We start from the raw sequence: 4897 nt of genomic DNA on the forward strand, positions 1-4897 counted from the left end.
CCTCTAAAGAATATAGTTAGCTCATGTGCCCAATCACACACCACAAGCAGACACATGAAAGTATGGGCCACAGTATAAGGTAGAAGACATTAGAATGAGCCAAACACTAAAAATGAAAAATTACGAGTACGCTTCTGGGTACTCTATAGAAAGAGACCAAAATAAATGTCTAAAGATAGGTCCAACTGGTTATCTAGACAGTGACTTTAACTATTCATGATTTGACGTATGATATATTCCCTACAATGAAAGCATAAGTCAATCAATGTCAATAAACACAATTTTTTTAGTAATACCTTGAATCTTAGAAGAAGATTTATCAGGAAAGATGGCAATACTTGATCTTTGAGCTGTCGCCGACTCTCCAGAGAGAAAAGCACAGCTGAAGAATTCTTTTACTCAACAGAAGCTAGAAAGCCCAGTGAGAAAAAAATTTCAGGCCTGACTTTGCATAATAGACAATCGAACAAAGTGCCAAAGACAATATAGGAGACGCAAGTAAGAAGTTTGGCAACTGTTTCAGCTGAAAATATCTCAAGAAACCTACCCCCCTGGCATCAAAAGAAACCATCAGTGTGTATGATATTTATATATATAAACGTCTTGTTTGTGTTTTATTATTTAAATAATAATAATATTACAAGAAATAACAGAAAGAGAATTTAAATATGCATAGAGACGTAGTTCACTGCTGCAAGTTACATGGACTTAAAAAAATAACCACTTTTTTTTTTTTTTCTGAAAGCTAGAGAAGGCAATAAATTTTATGAGGCTCAGAACAGATATGAAAGAATTGATGATGCTCCCAGTGAAACAAGCAGATATTTCTGTAAAGCAAGTCGCAACAAGCAAAAGGAAAATTTTAAATCTATCACCCATCTATCTGCATGATAGGTAAAAGAGTTTCAAGCATTACAGCTGCTTAAAAAGCAATGAGGCGATTAGCAAGGTGAAAACCCATCAACACTAGAAAAAAAGATGAGCATACCAATAATGACTTTGAATATAGTTGTACAGAAGAGGTAGTCTTGCTTTGCACCAGGGCCTCATTTCATTAATGGAATGTCCTAGACATATATTGTAGTATCCATATGCTTGGAAAGCAATAAATGGAGTGAAAATACATATGCAGCGCAAAGCACCAGAAATAAGGACCTGTACCGCCAACTGGAATTGACATAAGAATTACCAAAATCACCATCTTGCCCTATGCATCAATGAAAAAACTGAACATAGCCTTAAACAAAAAAGGGAGTAATTTCAAATCAACGATCTGAGACTGTACTACTTTCTTGATAAACATAAAAGAATAAACCAGATAACCTTTGATCAATTGCTTTCTTGGTCTAAAATGGTGGATGCTTTTGGCTGACAAGAACTACTGTTTCCATTTGTGATAGAGCCAAAAGAGTCTATGGAGACGCATGAACAAATAGTTTTATGAGTTTTCTTTAGACCTTAGTTGGTAAATGTAAAATGATTATACGCATATGTCAAGACTAGAACGGTCGAACATGTAAACTTGTTTTGTTGGAGACCGATTCAAAAAATTTAGTTGCTTGAGCCAGTATCTTATTCCACGAAAAGAAAGAATAGCCTCAACCATAAATAGAAAATATGTCAGAGAAACAACACGGCATCTCACATAAGCATGTTTTTTGACAAATACAGCATCATAAGCTCGATGTAGCGTCTGAAAACAAAAATAGCCCCCGTTAAGCACTCCGTTAGACCTGGCACAAGTAGAGAGAGCAAGCAGAAGAACAGCAATACTATTTCCACCTGTGACCAGGTGGTATGTCCCTCCAATAGAAAACAGGGCATACAGACTCTCTGAATATCGGTCATAACAGGAGCAAGAATAACAACTACACTTAGATTTATCATTTATTTCAAACATCGACTTCAATAGAATGGGCCAGAAAATTACATCGCCGACTAAAATACTGATGCTGGATTGAAGCAAAACAAGATGGAAGCCCGCAATGCGGAGTCAGAAACCTTGAAAATAATAACTGAAAGCCTGTAAGCGTGAAAAGAGAACGAGAAAAACAACGAGCAATGAGAGGAGGGAAAAAAACAGATATAAATGTGAAGAAACCATGCATGTAGTAGACTTTCACGGGCAGAGTACTTAATTAAGCAATTGTATATCCTAATAATCCAATGAATTATACATCAACCTATATACAGAATAATTTGAACTACAATTCATATATATATATATATGACAAAAAAATGAAATTCTTATATGAGGAAAAAGAAGAAGAAGAAGAAACGCTTTCAAAGAAAAAAATGTAAGTAAATTAAACTCACTTGCAAAAGTATGTCGCCGCGAAGACAAACGGGACGTTATTGATCACATAGCCAGACAGCCCGAGCACCGCTCTATATCCGATTAAAGGTACCAATGGCGCAAATACTGAAAGGAAAAAAAAAATAGCTTATTTTTTTAAAATGATGATAAAATAAGATCATTATCTTCGGAATCGAAGGGGAAAAGAAGTCGAAGTAAAATGAAGGAAATGAACTTCACAAACGCGTGCGAGAGAGGAAGGAAATTGCGAGGGGGAGGAGAGGGAGGAAGGCGTAGGACACCTCGTGTTGGAAATTTAGACCTTTCAAATTCAACCCTCCTAGGATGTATCCTTTGTTGAAATAATAAGAAAAATAGAAAAATAATAACAACACAAAAAATTTACGTAAAAAATTTAAAATAGGAGAAAAATCATCAGACTCAGAGAAGAAAATTCACTATATAAAAAATTGTTATAATCATACAATTTTTCTCCTCACCCTCAAACACACCCACAAAGCTTTTCCACTAACAAAACTTTAACTTTACACTTATTCCTCTTTTACAAAAAGGCCAACAGAGGAATTTAACTAAAATCAAAAGTTATTAAATAAGTTTTTAACTGATGCACTTAAACTAAGAGGCTAAGCATCTTATTTATAATTCATGATCTATGTCTTTTTCTTTAATCCAACAGATGTGGGACTTAATAAAGGAGCGCAAGTTAACAATCTCCACCTTGCGACTTTGACTGGTCTCACAGTCAAGCTCCACCTCAATGAAGATCTTCATAGCTTATGCTATCATACTTCACCATAAAAGCATACACATTCTGAATAAACCAATTCTAAGCATTTTACTTCGGCCCATGTCAAAAAACAACATTGTTGAAAATTAAGGTGTAACTTCCACATTTGGCTTTCCTAGAAGTTCATCAACCATCAACATGTATTTCCACCACACACTCTGCATCAATGCCAAACCAATGCCTGTGTGCAAACTTGTAGACCCGCTAACATTAACACATCCTCTATTATGGCAACTTTAGAAATTAGCGGCATGCCATGAGGATGTATATGTCTCTTTTTAAAGATCAAAATCTTTCATGGAGAGAGACACAACATTAGCATCATTTCCAATATCTCCATTTACTGTCTTTGAGCTACTTGCCCAAACTTGTTCCAGCTCTTGGACAATTTTTTTTTACGTGTCCAGATTGTCCACACTCCCAACAGACAACTTTCTTCTTCATGGAGTTCTTCAACTTCCCATTTCCAGCTGCTACTATTACTAAGTTCTCAAGTAGAATATTACTTCAACTACTTAGTCTTCTCTCTTCAGAAAAGATTTTATTGGTAACCTCTGAAAAAATTATTTTTTCATTCTCATGTATCAAAATAGGTTTCATGTGCTCATAGGAATGTGGAAGAGACCAGATGAATCTCAAGACTTGATCATCATCATCAATTTTAACTCCAATAGCTTCTAACTCAACGACAATGTCATTGAGAACGTTTAAATGATCTGAAATAGTTGCACCTTCACTCATCCGCAATGTATGAAACTGCTCCTTCAGGTACACACGATTTGAGACACCCTTCGTCTGATACAACTCTTCAAGTTTTTTCCAGAGTTGCTTTGCCGTAGATATTCCATGCACATTTACAAGAACATTTTTGGTCAGGCACAGACGTATCGCACTTGCTATTCTTAAATCCAGATCCTCCCAATTTTCATCGCTCATTTTAGATCTACTCATTTTACCAGTCACACTAGTATCAGTGCTGACTTCAGGTGTTGGTCTGCCCTTCAATATCTTGTGTAATCCTGATTGAATCAAGATATCTTTGACTTGTACTTGCCACAAGTCAAGATTTGAAGGCCTACTTCCTGACATTGTTTTGATGAATTTTACTGTAGAAATGAATAGTACCTCACTAAGTCAGTTCCCATGAAAGATTGGAGGGTCACAATGGACACACTTAAAATTTTCAATCTCCTAAACAGAACCTCCTTAGACTATACGTATCCACACTATTACACCAAAACTCCATCATACAAAAAGAACCTAGTGGCTCTTATACCAATTGTTGGAAATTTATACCTCTCAAATTCAACTCCCATAGGATCTACCATTTGCCGGAATAGCAAGAAAAATAGAGAAATAATAACACACGAAATTTATGTGAAAACTCTAAAATAGGAAAAAAACCACCAGACTTAGAGAAAAAAATTCACTATGTAAAAATTGTTACAATCACACAATTTTTCTCTTCACCCTCAAACACACCCACAAAGCTTCCCCACTAGCAAAATTTTAACTTTACACCTCTTCCCATTTTACAAAAAGGCCAACAGAGGAATTTAACTAAAGTCAAAAGTTATTAGATAAGCTCTCAACTGATGCACTTAAACTAAGAGGGTAAGTCTCCTGTTTATAACTCATGGCCTATGTCTTTTTCTTTAATCCAACCGATGTGGGACGAAGAAAGGAGCACAAGTCAACAGCTCGTACTTGTAGACGGAGTCCCACACGATGTCGCGTTCGATGGCGGAGGCCACAGAGGGGAAGAGAATCGGTGGAGGATCATGGTGGTGGGA

At 36.1% G+C, this 4897-nt stretch overlaps 1 pseudogene; it reads right to left on the minus strand.

The window, feature by feature from the left end:
- Window positions 1–210: 210 nt before the first annotated feature.
- On the minus strand, window positions 211–1923 carry LOC122306407 (annotated as a pseudogene).
- Between the last annotated feature and the right edge of the window lie 2974 nt (window positions 1924–4897).

Source organism: Carya illinoinensis, chromosome 4 (assembly GCF_018687715.1).
Source record: "Carya illinoinensis cultivar Pawnee chromosome 4, C.illinoinensisPawnee_v1, whole genome shotgun sequence".
NCBI classification, from domain to species: Eukaryota; Viridiplantae; Streptophyta; class Magnoliopsida; order Fagales; family Juglandaceae; genus Carya; species Carya illinoinensis.